Source organism: Eleutherodactylus coqui, chromosome 4, assembly GCF_035609145.1.
Source record: "Eleutherodactylus coqui strain aEleCoq1 chromosome 4, aEleCoq1.hap1, whole genome shotgun sequence".
NCBI lineage: Eukaryota > Metazoa > Chordata > Amphibia > Anura > Eleutherodactylidae > Eleutherodactylus > Eleutherodactylus coqui.
The window spans coordinates 231059136-231075177 of NC_089840.1; positions in this window are offsets into that span (position 1 = coordinate 231059136).

The window sequence follows — 16042 nt, forward strand, 5'->3', positions numbered from 1 at the left end:
CCTTATACCCCACAGATTCCACAACTTTTGCGGATATTTCTGCTTCGACAGGCTCCACCGCTCTGTCACCCCTAATGGATCCCAGAGTTGCCGCAAAAGTTTAGGCCCTAACTACAGAGGTCCCTCAGAACACTCTCCATGGATTCTCGTTCATAAAGATGACAGGGATCACCTTAAGAATATTCCCCTTCCCTTGAGATCCTGTGTGGTTCTGTTCCTGACTTATGACATCTCCTTGTTCTATCCCATGGGACAATCCCACATGCAATCGCAGAGCAAAGAATTACTGGCAGTAGGTGGAGTCATAGTTCTGGCGGCTGATAGGCCTACATCTACCTGCCAGGCCTCACCTTCAATTGCAATACAGACCACAACAAAGTCTGCATGGTCTCTTAGGCCCAAGATCCCACAACAGGCTGCATGATCTCTTAGGCCCAAGATCCCACAACAGGCTGCATGGTCTCTTAGGCCCAAAATCCCACAACAGGCTGCAGTAAAGCCTGCATTCAGACCTAAAACTCACAGCGCTATGGAGGTTATATTGGCCAGTAAGAGTAATTATCCACTGAAGCTAGAACCAACTGTGAGGAACCCACCTTCTATGGAAAAAAACAACCCCCAGTAGACCACGCATGGTATAGAGGCCCTAAGTGGATGGGTGGAATAGAAAGAAGGAGGCCTTGGCCCTTCTGAGGTTGGACCCAGGCCCCATGGTAGATGGCAAACATTAAGTGAGTCCAAGTTCGAATGGGATAATGACGAGGAGCTATATCCGTCATGGAGGGTTTTCCCATTTCCTTCTGGAGTGGGGAGTTCATTCGGCTCAGAGGTATCCCCCACTGGGTTTAGCACTGACTTTGAGTCTCCAGATGAGACATCACAGTGGCACCCTTAGTAATAGAGACTCTCTGGGGATGATACCAAAGAAAAAACATGCACTTTTAAAATTTATGGCTGTGTTCTCCATTACTGTCCACCAACGTTTCTTCAAGGACTAATGAGATTGACTATTGTATGAACTTTATAAAATAATTGCTGCTAAAGACTGAGTAAAAATGTTTATTATGTTTTAAAGAAATGTGCTGGAGGAGTGAGTGGAAGGTTTCTCATGCTTGCAATGTTTTCATCAAGTGTAATTGCAGGAGGAAGAAAGAAGGAAATCAAGTTGTAAGTGGTTTGGTCACACAAAATTTTGTTGGTAACAGAATTCCCTAAAATAACACTCCATTAGCTCATAAGAATGCCTTCTAGTGTCTGTGCAGCTCTAAATTACTCCAGTCTGAGATTGAATTATTCATCTCCATAGTCAGGAAGAGACGTGGGATGATGTTTCCACTCATTCTGCCAGGAATTTGTTGGCCCTACAGACACCCCTTTCTATCCGTGCGTCAGGTGTGCCAACTCTGTTCTCTAGTCTTTGGGGGGGAAGTAATATGAAAGAGCCCCATAGCATATGCGGATGTTCGAGGTTCAGCTACATTTATCCGACAAGGTACTGGCCATACCTTTAATTCCTTGTACATTGACATTTCTTAATGCTGTCGCCGGAGATGAGGCTCCGAAGTATATATCAGAGTGAGCTGTTTTGTCCAAACAGACAAGGCAGGAAGTGTGGTGTGTTAAATCATGCCCTCTCTCCATTCTCATAAGTGGATTTACCTTACTATGCCCCTGTACCTTAACTATGCCTTTACTAGGAATGTTAGAAGGAGACCAATGGATGTTGAACACTGTAGTATACCACTGCATTTATTTAAATTCTGCTGGTACATAGTGTGCTAAGCACAGCTCTGCTTTAAGTATGGGAGAGTATCTGAGGATCTGGAGAAGTCATTAATATCTGTAGCTTTAGTCATTTCTACTAAAGTCTGTCATTGTGAACTGTATGCAACATGTCAAGTATATCTCTTTTTTCTTGGAAGAATAAAACTATTTAGGTTTAATTTACGACCTGACTCTTGGAGTCACTTCCCACCATCTACAGTATACCATTTTCAACATCTGCTCCGAAATTCAACACTGAGCCTTCCAGGCAGGACAGAGGTTTATCCCCCATTTTCAGGTATCAGCATCTTACCCTGCCCAACTCCACGGGCAGCACACAGTGAAAACTGCCAAAATTTACCACTCTGTAGCACCATGTACAAACCACTTTTACTACCTTGCCAGGAGGAGCAGCAGAGCCATCGTGACTACCATCTTAGTTTCCCTCACTGCCTAACCCCTCATAGGTCTGGCCTGGTCATCATGTGTATCACAAAGGGGTTAAGTACATGAGCCATTGCTGAAATCAAGATCTCTGTCACTGGATTATGCTGCCCTAAAATAATGTATTGCCATGTACTACTGGTTTATAATAAAAGACTAAGAGCCATTCAGGGGAAGACATCAAGTTATACTATAAGATCTTAACTGCCTCTACCATAAGCAAATCATTGCATAATGTATTATTGAATCCAATGAAAAAAGCATAAACTCCTACAATACATAATGAGCTCCCCCTATTGGCAGCTGCAGTCAGAGATAATTTTATTATTTAACCCTTTCCTGCTCCAGGACGTACATTTACGTCCTGGAGCATCGAGGTATGTATGAAGAGAGGTCGCAGGACGACATCTCTTCATACAGCGTGGGCGTCAGCTCTTTATTACAGCTGACACCCGCGGGCAATAGCTGCAATCGGCCGTACAGCCGATCGTGGCTATTAACCCTTTAAATGCCGCTGTCACTTCTGACACTGGCATTTTAATCCCCCGAACTATGTTCGGGGGTCCTGTACGGCCCCCCACGGTGAGATCCGGGAAGCTGTGCAGCTGTCATGGCTGCCAGGGGCCTTCTAAAAGGCCCCAGGGCTGTCTTGAGAGACTGCCTATCAAGCCATCCCTGGGGGGTGGATTGATAGGCTGCCTGTCACAATGCAGCATAACGTTATGCTATAGCATTACATCATACTGCAGGAGCAATCAAAGAATCGTATGTTGTAGTCCCCCAGGGGGGCTTAAAAAGAAAACTAAAAATAAAGATCAATAAAGTTTTATTAATTGTAAAAAAAGAAAAAAGTAATAAAAGTTTAAATCACCCCCTTTTGCTATATCTATAATAAAAAAATCAAATCATTAAAGAAAAATACATATTTGGTATTGTCGCATCCGTAAAAGTCCGATCTATCAAAGTAGTGCATTACTTACCTCGCATAGTGAACATCATTCGGAAAAAAAAAAATAAAGAACACCAAAATACACTTTTTCAGTTACCCTGTCTCCCAGGAAAAACACAATAAAAAGCAATCAAAAAGTCATATATATTCCAAATTAGTACTAGTGGAAACGACAGGACATCCCGCAAAAAATGAGCCCTTGCTCAACCACGTCGACGGAAAAATAAAAACGTTATTGCGCAAAGAAGATGGTGGCAGAAAATAATTGAAAAAAAAATAAATGTCTTTGAAAAAAAAAAAGAGTAGTATAGTAAAAAAAAACATACAAGTTTAGTATCATAGTAATCGTACTGACCCATAGAATAAAGTTATCATGTTGTTTTTGTTGCAGTTTGTGCGCCGTAGAAAGAAGACGCACTGAAAAATGGCAGAATGTCATTTTTTTTTTCATTTTACTCTACTTAGAATTTTTTAATAGTTTTTCAGTACATTATATGGTACAGTAAATAGCACCATTGAATAATACAAATTGTTCCGCAAAAAACAAGCCCTCATACAACAACGTCAATGGATAAATGAAGGAGTTACGATTTTTTTAAAGGAGGGAGGAAAAAACAAAAATGGGGAAAAAAAGGGGCCGCGTCATTAAGGAGTTAACTCTGCCCCCCGCCCCCACCCTTCCCCACACACGCAAATGTATTGTGTATCACCATTAACACCTTCATCAGTGTAAACCCCAAGAGATACTGAGTATTACACACTAACCCACTCTAACAGCGCCAGGAATATAATTATAAACAACCTTAAGCAAAAATGTGTGATGTAGTACAAATGGAATGCTGGTACATTTGTCCACAGAAGTCAATGATACGTCTTGTATATACTTTGGGATGTTCTCTAGGCGTATAACATTGGGGATATGTATCACATGTTGCATGAACAGACATGACTCCTGTCATCCAAACTACCTTTACTCATAATAGAACTTATTAGTATAATGAAAATATAATAAAAAACTTCAGTATATACAATTCACTAATGTACAGGGGGACTTATCGTTAACATTTTCTTTGTGATCCACAATTTCTTCCAGCTGGTTCCACTATATCTGAAAAAAAATGCACACCCCAAGAAAAGGCTAAAGTAATTTCTATCCTGGATAAAACTGAAGCTAGTATAAGCAAGATCCTTCAGTCAGAAGAGCATAGAAAAATTCTACATGATAGTCATGAAAAATTGAAGTCCTACATACGTAAACTCAAAGCTAATTGTGGAATATTACCTTCTTTAATAAAACTGTGTAAAGACGCCCTTCTTGAGATGCAAAAAGGGTCCATAGATGAGAATTACATTATAGGCGCTTTGACTGCCAACTCAATGAAGATCGTTGAATCTTATATCGAAAAAGCTGGAAAGAGACTGAAAAAATCCTAGGTGGTGGTTTGCTGCAGGTAAGAAATTATCAGAAGTGCAGAAAATAGAAATACCATGTAGTCAGCTGGTACGAGGACTGGGCATTTTGATTTTGGTATGGGACTATCACTGTATAGTCCTTGGATTATATAACATTAAATATTATATCATTGTGTTAAAGAGTTTAATCTGCCTTTTTAAAATACGATGCCATTGTAAATTGATAAAGAATGGTCCCTCATTTGGGATCACCATTAGTTATTTGGAGCAGAGAATTGCTACATAGAGAAGCTTTCACTCTGGGGGATCCAGTATTTTAACAACTAAATGCAATGTCCGCTGATATAAATTAGTAGCATGTAATGCTTACTCTTTCCTGTGGTGGTGCTGCAGAAAAATTGAATACTTGCTGCCAGGTTCTTCTGCGTTTTACGACTGATCACAGCAGTGGGACAACCTGTATTCTGATTTTCGTCGGGACTCTTTAACAGAAAGAGCTGTAAAAAGTGTACAGGGCTTTAAAATTCTTGTAAGTACTTGTGTTATACTAGAAAATAGATTTGCAATAACAATCATCTGCTTTTTTCAGCCCTGGGCGTTCTGGAAGACCACAAATCGCAGAAGAAATTCTATGTCAATGTAGTGTATATTTCAGTGGATCGAAAATAAAAAGCATTAATCAATTTCATTTGTGTGATATTTTCATTTTGCAGACACTATAATTAGTCTTTTTTTTCTCTATTATTACTAATGTTTTGGATCAGTCATTTCTACTCTCCTTTCATGCTTCGGCTCCATGCTCCTCTTATAACAGCTTTCCATTGTCCTATAGCAGCTTGTGTAAAAGGAATACAGGGTAGCATATGCTTTTAGAGGATACCTACATTAAGTCAGCCCATATCTAATGTCTTCAATATGTCTATGATCAATCATTTTATATAAAAATTATTTGTACACTTGTTTACACAGATTTACAAAAACACGGATTACTCCAATTGAAGTGAATGGTAGTTACTGAATCAGCATAGCTATTCAGAGATAAATAAACCACTGCATTAAATTAGTTTACATGAACTGAACCTCCTCCTTTGAACTCCAGTACTTTTCCCAAGCTGCACCAGTTCTCTGGAATGCACTACCCAAGACAATCAGGATAATTATCATAGTTTTAACCCATTAAAGACCAATCTTTGTACATTTACCGGCGCTTGGTCCTGGGCTTTAATCCAGGACGACAGTAAAAATACAACATGGGATTAAAGCTCCTGCAACAGAGGAAAAGGCAGAACCTTTTTTTAACTGCTTCTGCCTTCTCACTTTCAAGCTACATAGCGCTCAATGAACACGATGAAGTGGATAGAGAAAGCAGAAATATTACTTCCGCTATTCATTCCAGTGTAGCTCTGCCATGTGCTCCCTGCCACGGCAGAGCTACAGGGTCTTAGCAGACCCAGATCAGTTCTGTCAGTGTCTACTATCACTACAGGGGGATGTTTTTCCCTGTAACGGGGGCTCCTATGGAAGCTCTAGTTATAGTGGAAATATGTGAAATTAAAAAGAAAACACAATGTGAATGACACCAAGATGTTTTATGACATCATGGACGAGATTGATGTTAAAAACATTGTTGCAAAAATAAGTAAAAAACTGAATAAACAAAAATATATATTATATTGTGGCAAGTGGGGGTTACTTGCCTCAGGATCACTGACCTCTCGAAATGGAAATGGGCACTCACATGTACAGTAGATAGATGCTCCAGAAGCAGGGTTTCTTTTAAACTGGGGCCAGCCAGTATTTATTGCACAGCAAATGTATGCGCAGCACAGCATGCAAATGCAGTCCATTAAATCATGGATATCCTGGGTTCACCAACCCACAGAGTTCCATCACTAATCCTGCCCAGGCACCTGGAGCATGTCTTCCCAGTGAGACAGGCGATGGGCCCAAACTGGTCCATATGGATCAGACTCCGGGTTAATGACACGGCTCTCTCACCACCTCTCACTGGTCCACACTGGATCTCTGGCGTTTAGCCCTGCCAGCTCTACTGAGCTGTAACTTCCCCCTTTTTTGAGTGTGACAGACTTTCATGTAGCTTCCTGCCATACCCATAGGTGTTACCCATTTCAGTCAGGCTCAGGTTAACCTAACACACAGTAATCTGCACTCTGAGGCCCTCTAAAGGCCACTCTTGCTACTGCATCACTACATATTCCCTCCACAATGACAAAGACAATCCGTTTTTCATAAGCATTTTATTCGCTGAACTATAACAAGGTGCCTATGCTGTCCCTCAACCTTTTCTTTACTTGTCTGACAAGCTGTCTCTTCTTTTCTGCACCCTTATCATGTCTCTGCACATCTCTCTCAAACTGCACCCTCACAGCTTGTTGGTTAACTTCAAAGTGCCACTCTGCATTTTCTGTACCTGGCAACTCATCCTCAAGCCTTTCTAACTTTTACTACTGCTGGAGTCGAGGCTCTCTTTAATTCATGTTCCTTAACCAGCCCTTTATCGTTAACTGAAATTTTTCAGGTCCTTGTATGGAGTCTGTCCCCACTGACTCCGCTTTTCCACTCTTTGTAACTTCTTTCACATGGCTTTCTTCACTTGCAGCTTATGAGGTCTCTTTTACAGTTTCTGCAGTTTCCTCAGCCCCCATCTGTTGCTCAGTGCCTTTACTCTTTTTCACACAGGCGATTTCTTCCCTTAAAGGGGTTGTCCCGCGCCGAAACGGGTTTTTTTTTTTTTTTCAACAGCCCCCCCGTTCGGCGCGAGACAACCCCGATGCAGGGGTTAAACAAGAACACCGGACAGCGCTTACCTGAATCCCCGCGCTCCGGTGACTTCTTACTTACCTGCTGAAGATGGCCGCCGGGATCTTCTCCCTCGGTGGACCGCAGGGCTTCTGTGCGGTCCATTGCCGATTCCAGCCTCCTGATTGGCTGGAATCGGCACGTGACGGGGCGGAGCTACACGGAGCCCCATTGAGAAAAGAAGAAGACCCGGACTGCGCAAGTGCGTCTAATTTGGCCATTAAGAAGCAAGGTCAGGCAGCAGGTTAGGTGCTTAAAGATTTTAATGCATAAGCATCAGTTATAAACACCTCATAGCCATAAAAATAGCGACGTTTCGACCCTAAACAAAACGGGTCTTTGTCAAGCCTACAACAACTTAAAACAGAGTGCCATATATATATACACACCCACCAATCACTGTGAACAGACATTAACATAAGTGATAACATAAATATGCAGCAGGTGTGGGACCCATCATGAGCACTGAATTTCAATCAATGAAAGACTTTGAGAGTAAATCATCCCCATCAGCACGTCAGTAAATAACAGGTAGTAAACAAAAGGGGCTTATTCACATATCATAAATCTAAGCTTACTATATAGTGAATCTGCAATCGGCAGGTCACCCAGCAACCATTGAAACAAACGGCCATGTATTCCCATATTCTACGCATGAGCGAGAACAGTTAGTCTCGCAAGACTCCCACATCATCAATGACGTAAGTCAGCCAGCGAAAAAATTTTTTTGAACGGAGTTCACAATGCTGTGCAAGCACATAGGCTCCGCAACGGGAATTCCGAGATCTTTGCATAGTATCATCAATGAGCTTATTGCATGTGCGCAATAGGCACATACAAAAAAACAAGATACCGAAGTAGCTGTAATAACCAAAGAAGGGGCTTTTATTCATAACCATCATACGGATTACAAGTGTATCTATAACGTCTGTGATTCAACAGTGTTGTCTTAAAGGTGCAGTAACATTGCATCAAAAAATGAAATGTTCCCATAACGGAATCTGAGGTATTAGTACACTCTATCCTGATAGAGTAAAAAGCACTGTCCGCATGTGTTTTTAAACTAAATGGTCACATCATGTGTGTCAATAAAGACTAAAAAATGTCTGGGGTTTCGATATAAATATTACCCAGGTAATTGAATGACTCCATAGACTTTTAGAGAAAGTATAAGACACAGCCTCTCAAAGGAAGAAAATATTGGGATACCACAACCACAGCCACTCCAAGTTGAATGCTCAGAAAAAACATTTATTATTTTATTCTTTTACAATTTGGCCCAATAGAGGGAATATTTACGTATATAGTAGCGCAAAATTTATGAATATATGAGAAACTCAAAGAAAGGGGGACATCCCCCAATCAAAATTATATAGGGTCAAACATTGGTAGAAAAATCAGGCTTCAAGGTCCACTTTATATTCAGAAATCCACCTGCAATACAAAACACAGCAATTAGGGTGCTGATCAAGTACAAGCAACATTACAGTGTTATTGGAAAGAGAATGTATTATACTCAAGATTCAAACCACGGGGAGCCAAAGTATCGAGAGTATGTATCCAAAAGGCTTCTTTTTTCTTGAGAGATTTGATGCGGTCTCCACCGCGAATATTGACAGGGACATGATCTATAACCTTAAATTTAAGCTGGCTGATGTTGTGGCCAGCATGTAGGAAGTGTTTCTGAATGGGTAACTGTACGCTTTCCGTGCGTATGGTACTTTTGTGTTTGGTGATTCTCGAACGAATCTCCTGGATTGTTTCACCGACATAATAAAGCCCACAGGGGCATGATATTAAGTATACCACAAAGTTGGATTTGCACGAATACCGATGTCTGATCTGATAGGTTTTTCCAGTCCTGGGGTGGTTGAAAGTGCTGCCCCTGCTCATATTGCCACAACACGTGCAATTAAGACAGGGGAAGTTGCCCATTTTAGTGGGAAAGAAAACACGTTGTGTTAAAGAAGTCGTGTCAGGTAAGTATGACTGGACAAACTGGTCCTTCAAATTCCGATCACGGCGATAGGCCATAAGGGGAAAGTTCTTGAACTCAGGAATATCAGGACTGCCTCTCGATAACAATGGCCAGTGTCTACGAATTATTTTTGCTGTATAATTGCTACAAGGACTATAAGTAGACACAAACGGGATCCTGGATGTAGTAATAGCAGCCCTATCCTTCTCCTGTAATAAATCATTACGTGAAACCTGTCTGTCTTTATCTACCAGTGGTACAACTAGTTTAGCAGGATAACCTCTGGATAAAAATTTAGAGCACATCTGGTCTAGGCGAACGTCAATTTTATCATCGTTTACAATGCGTCTAACTCGTAACATTTGACTCCATGGTAAAGATTCCAATGTCCTTTTAGGGTGAAAACTGCTGAATAACAATAAATTGTTTCTATCGGTAGTTTTGACAAAGATGTCTGTGTCAAGTAGATTATCCTTTTTAGAAATCAATACGTCCAAAAATTGAAGTTCGGTATAAGACCACGCCATTGTGAATTTGAGTTCTGGGAGGATCTCATTCAATTCACTATGAAAGTTTGTTAATTCCATCCCTGAGCCCTCCCAAATCATAAAAATGTCGTCTATATACCTCCACCATCCGCGTACATGTCGCCAGAATGGGGAGGTATATATTCGAGACTTCTCAATAAAGTTCATAAATATAACGGCGTAAGTCGGGGCCACGTTAGAGCCCATTGCCGTTCCGCGGCATTGGCGGTAAAAAACGTTATCGAACAGAAAAAAATTATTAGTTAGAATAAATTCCAATAGGGACAAAACGAACTGGATCGTCTTGTTGGCCCAATCAGAATTACAAAGATGGTCTCGTACAGCCTCCAACCCTTTATTATGTGCAATAATGGTGTATAATGAAACCACGTCCAAGGTCACTAGAATTGTTTTCTCATTAGTCGTAATTGTCTTGATCTTATTCAAAAAATCGCTAGTGTCACGAATATATGATTGTGCGTTTACAGCAAAATCCCTTAAGATTTGATCCAGAAAACGGGCTATGTTGCTAAAAAGCGAATCCCTCCCGGAGATAATAGGTCTACCGGGGGGATTTTCCAAATCCTTATGGATTTTAGGCAGAGTGTATATCGTAGGTGTAATAGGATAAAGGACTAGCAAAAAATCCGCAAATTGTTGGTCAATGATGCAATCATTAATCGCATCATTGATCATGATCCGTAGTTGTATCTGGAACCGGAGGGTGGGGTCATGACTCAAAGGTTCGTATGTATCAGTGTCGTCCAATTGACGACGAATTTCCTCAATGTATTTGTTTCTATCCATGACAACCACGGCTCCTCCCTTGTCCGCCGGCTTAATTATCAGGGATTTATTTGAACGCAAATTCTTTATAGCAATTAGCTCATTTCTATTTACATTGGCCCTACAGATCTTATGTAGTTGGCTAGATCTTAACCGGCTAATATCCTGCTTTACAAATTTAGCAAAAGTTTCCACCGTATGGTCAGAGGGAGGTTGAAAGCGACTGGGGGGGGGGGGCGCAAACCCAGCTCCCTGGAGGAAAAAGCCACACAGGGGCCCGTCCGCGTACCCCCCTGTCCTTCACCGCCCGAAGTACCTGAAAAATACATTTTCAATCTCAATCTCCTAATGAAGGCATCTATATCAACATCAAGGTTAAACCAATTCACTGTAGGTTTTGGACAGAAAGATAAACCTTTTGAAAGAACTGAAATTTCAGTATCAGATAATACAGTAGATGAGATATTTACCACTAATGCGGCATCGGTGGTTGAGGGGCTCGCTTGGACACTGCTCGAGTTTGTATACCGTCTTTTCCTTGACCGACAGTGTTTGCGGCCGCCTCTGCGGGTTCTTGTCGGTTGCGGGAATGGCCTCGCGCTTTGAGCGGGGGACGATGATCTAAAAAACGTGCTGTATTAGGCATATCTTCATTCCCGTATCTGGATGATTCATCTGTTGAGTCAGATCCAACCGATGTGAAACCAAAGTCACCCTTGCGTTTGTAGCCACCCATACGTCCTCGTCGTTGTCTCCTCACATTTTGACCTCTGTTAATATTACTGCGGACAGGATGCCAATTATAAACCTTATTGTTCTTGTAGTCTTCTGCATCTCTATACCATTTGCTCCGTTTGGTTGCTTCTATATCACTTTGGAATTTTTTCAGGAACAAATCCATTTTTGTAATATATGTGTTCCATTCTGCTTCTCCCATCTGTTGAGATAATTGAGCTTCAATTGGAGAATCACCAAACACAAAAGTACCATACGCACGGAAAGCGTACAGTTACCCATTCCGAAACACTTCCTACATGCTGGCCACAACATCAGCCAGCTTAAATTTAAGGTTATAGATCATGTCCCTGTCAATATTCGCGGTGGAGACCGCATCAAATCTCTCAAGAAAAAAGAAGCCTTTTGGATACATACTCTCGATACTTTGGCTCCCCGTGGTTTGAATCTTGAGTATAATACATTCTCTTTCCAATAACACTGTAATGTTGCTTGTACTTGATCAGCACCCTAATTGCTGTGTTTTGTATTGCAGGTGGATTTCTGAATATAAAGTGGACCTTGAAGCCTGATTTTTCTACCAATGTTTGACCCTATATAATTTTGATTGGGGGATGTCCCCCTTTCTTTGAGTTTCTCATATATTCATAAATTTTGCGCTACTATATACGTAAATATTCCCTCTATTGGGCCAAATTGTAAAAGAATAAAATAATAAATGGTTTTTCTGAGCATTCAACTTGGAGTGGCTGTGGTTGTGGTATCCCAATATTTTCTTCCTTTGAGAGGCTGTGTCTTATACTTACTCTAAAAGTCTATGGAGTCATTCAATTACCTGGGTAATATTTATATCGAAACCCCAGACATTTTTTAGTCTTTATTGACACACATGATGTGACCATTTAGTTTAAAAACACATGCGGACAGTGCTTTTTACTCTATCAGGATAGAGTGTACTAATACCTCAGATTCCGTTATGGGAACATTTCATTTTTTGATGCAATGTTACTGCACCTTTAAGACAACACTGTTGAATCACAGACATTATAGATACACTTGTAATCCGTATGATGGTTATGAATAAAAGCCCCTTCTTTGGTTATTACAGCTACATCGGTATCTTGTTTTTTTGTATGTGCCTATTGCGCACATGCAATAAGCTTATTGATGATACTATGCAAAGATCTCGGAATTCCCGTTGCGGAGCCTATGTGCTTGCACAGCATTGTGAACTCCGTTCAAAAAATTTTTTTCGCTGGCTGACTTACGTCATTGATGATGTGGGAGTCTTGCGAGACTAACTGTTCTCGCTCATGCGTAGAATATGGGAATACATGGCCGTTTGTTTCAATGGTTGCTGGGTGACCTGCCGATTGCAGATTCACTATATAGTAAGCTTAGATTTATGATATGTGAATAAGCCCCTTTTGTTTACTACCTGTTATTTACTGACGTGCTGATGGGGATGATTTACTCTCAAAGTCTTTCATTGATTGAAATTCAGTGCTCATGATGGGTCCCACACCTGCTGCATATTTATGTTATCACTTATGTTAATGTCTGTTCACAGTGATTGGTGGGTGTGTATATATATATGGCACTCTGTTTTAAGTTGTTGTAGGCTTGACAAAGACCCGTTTTGTTTAGGGTCGAAACGTCGCTATTTTTATGGCTATGAGGTGTTTATAACTGATGCTTATGCATTAAAATCTTTAAGCACCTAACTTGCTGCCTGACCCTGCTTCTTTTTGGACTTGACACATTGGGATTTTTGTGGATTCAATCCCTTTTTCAGGCGAGCAGCTATTTCCTTTGGAAGGGTCCCCCTATATGGTTGGTGAGTGCTGCTGTACCCCTCAGTCTTCACGTGTATACTAATTTGGCCATTAGACGCTGAAAATTAGACGGGCTCCATGGAAACGAGGACGCCAACAACGGAACAGGTAAGTGAAAAATTTCTTATAACTTCTGTATGGCTCATAATTAATGCACGATGTACATTACAAAGTGCATTAATATGGCCATACAGAAGTGTATAGACCCACTTGCTTTCGCGGGACAACCCCTTTAAGACTACGCCAGTCTTCACAAATTGTTCCACTGGAATGCTCAGGTCACCTTTTAAACATACTTTGGGATACTTCACTGTTTTTATCCTATTTTTAATTTATTACAACGCGGTATCCTGTTTGGATACCATCTGACATTGGTAACCAAGCTCCACAGTAACGTCTTCTATATCCTGCTGAAGACTTATTTTAGACTTCTAAAGTTTCTCACAGACAGCTGCATTTTCTTCATACCATTGTTTTGTAGCTTCAAATTTTCTTTCAATTTCTCTCTTCTACTTTTCAACTGAATCCGAGCACACAGCATGTCCCTCCATTTTCTTTTCTTTACATGATAACTAAGCCTGAAGTGTTGAAATCTGCTCTGATTGGTTCCTTTTAGTTTCTGCATTTTCCTCACAAAGAAAATGACCCACCTCCAACACAAACCTAAACTGCTGCACCCTGTAATCTAAGACTATACAAATTATATAAAAACGACCAAAACATAATGAAGAACCAATTTCTGTACTATATTTTAGCGTAAATATACTTATTTTAAAAATAAAAATTCAATATAAAATTAAAAGATTCTTTTTACCCCTAATAAAATTTAAAAAATGATAAATACATTCAGTAAAAATTATTTTTAAAAAAATAGCCATACGTGTAATGAATAAAACACACAGCAAAAATAATTTTGGTAGCTGAAAAAAGAAAAAAAATAATACTTAAAAAAGTGTCCAGTCCTTTTGGCTTCATACACCCGGGTCCTTAAGGGGTTAACTGTTCCCTTAAAAACACATCTCCCTAGGGAGACATAGCACATTCACTAATCTAACCCTATTTCATTTACCCATTTCTACGTTTTGCTTCAACTTATATTTAACAATATCCTCCATAAACCGTGCTCTCGAACACACAATACACTTAATATCTGTACATGCAAATATACCAGAAGATGACTGTTTTATGTATACTACTCTATTTAGAAAAAGATCACTGGACTATCATACAAAACAAGCACTTTTACCTCTTATGTCACTCCTATTTCCTCTTAGGAAAGAGCTTAGAATTTTTACAAATTCTAAGCTCTTCTGAGCAATGCCGCCACTGCTATTGTTCAAATTGTTTATTAATATAATGCCTTCTGTATATGCATGGTGAATGCCAATTCTCATTGTATAAAGTGGGCTTGAGAACAAAGTCCACTCTATATACGGCAGATGACGGTTGTCTTTAGCAGCTTACACTCAGCTGCAACAATCGGGATCAGGGACAACACTGAACCTTGCCCTTAACATTTGGATGCTGCTGTTAATCCTGACAGCAGCATTTAAATGGCACAATAGAGTTAAGGGTCTCTGTCACTCGAGCTGCTAAGCATGTGTAGTACCCCAGAGTTTTCATGGCCACTTCCTTTAATTAGGTGTATATGCCTTTAAATGGTTAATGATGTGTTAAGCTAGTGTGTTCCAGCAACCAAACCCTGCTTGTCTTTGCAGGATCAACCCTAAACTCCTGCCATACCTGTCCATCATCCTTAGCTAGCTCAGGGATTGGCCCGTTAGCTGACTAGTTGCTCAGGATTGGGTGAGAGTTAGGCTATAAATGGTAGAGAGGGGCTGGAGCTAAGTCAGTTGGAGTTGGAGTCTGAGCCAAAGCTGGAGTATAGAGGAGGAGAAGAAGAAGAAGGAATATCAAGCTCAGCCAGTGCGGTGGGAAGGAGGAACATCAAAGTGTGAGTACCCAAAGTTAAGTTATTCTGGAGAGTTAGAAGAGTGGAGAGATATAAAGAGAGAAAGGGAGGCGTTCAGCCAGAAGGAAATAGCAGCAAGAAGTTAGTACAAAAAATCAAACAAGAAACAAGGTAACTCTTTACAGTCAAAGCCAGAGAAGTAAAGCTGGAGTGAATAGTCAAGTGGAAAGGAAAAAGGGGAATTCAAACTCCAAAACTATCAAATCTAAGAAAAGTGTTTTCTGATTTCAACTGTCCTCATCTAACTCAAGTAAACGTAATTTAATCTGTGTAACTACTGAAAAGTAAAGAACTCTTTCTCTCCCTGCCAATAAAGTATTAAAGTGTTTTACCATCTAATCCTGCTTTCTGGAGTTCCTTCCCACCATGTTCAACATCTTCACGGAGGTACCACAATACTATCTCCGGGGCAAGGACTACTGCCCTCATTTTTGTTTAGGTCTCCACTTTTTGTGACTTTTCATTTTTCTTTGGAACCGCTACTTACCTGTATACAGACTGGCGTCCCAACAAAATAACATCTTTCCATACCCAACTCTACGGGTAGCCTTCTACTAGAGAATAAAAACTTACCTGACCTCGCGGGTAACACCTTAAAATAAAAACTGCCATTTACCAATGTGCAACACCATGCCAGGCCAAGCTTTTATTGGAAGGGAGCAACCGTGCCACCGTGACTACAATCAAATCGCTTCCCCCTCTTAGGTCAGTCCCATTGCACATGCACCTTGTTTTCAATAAGGACTCCAGCAACCTCACAAATTTCCTCATCAGCAGATGATTCTTCTTTGCTATATGCTGGATCTTCTGAGCCTGAGA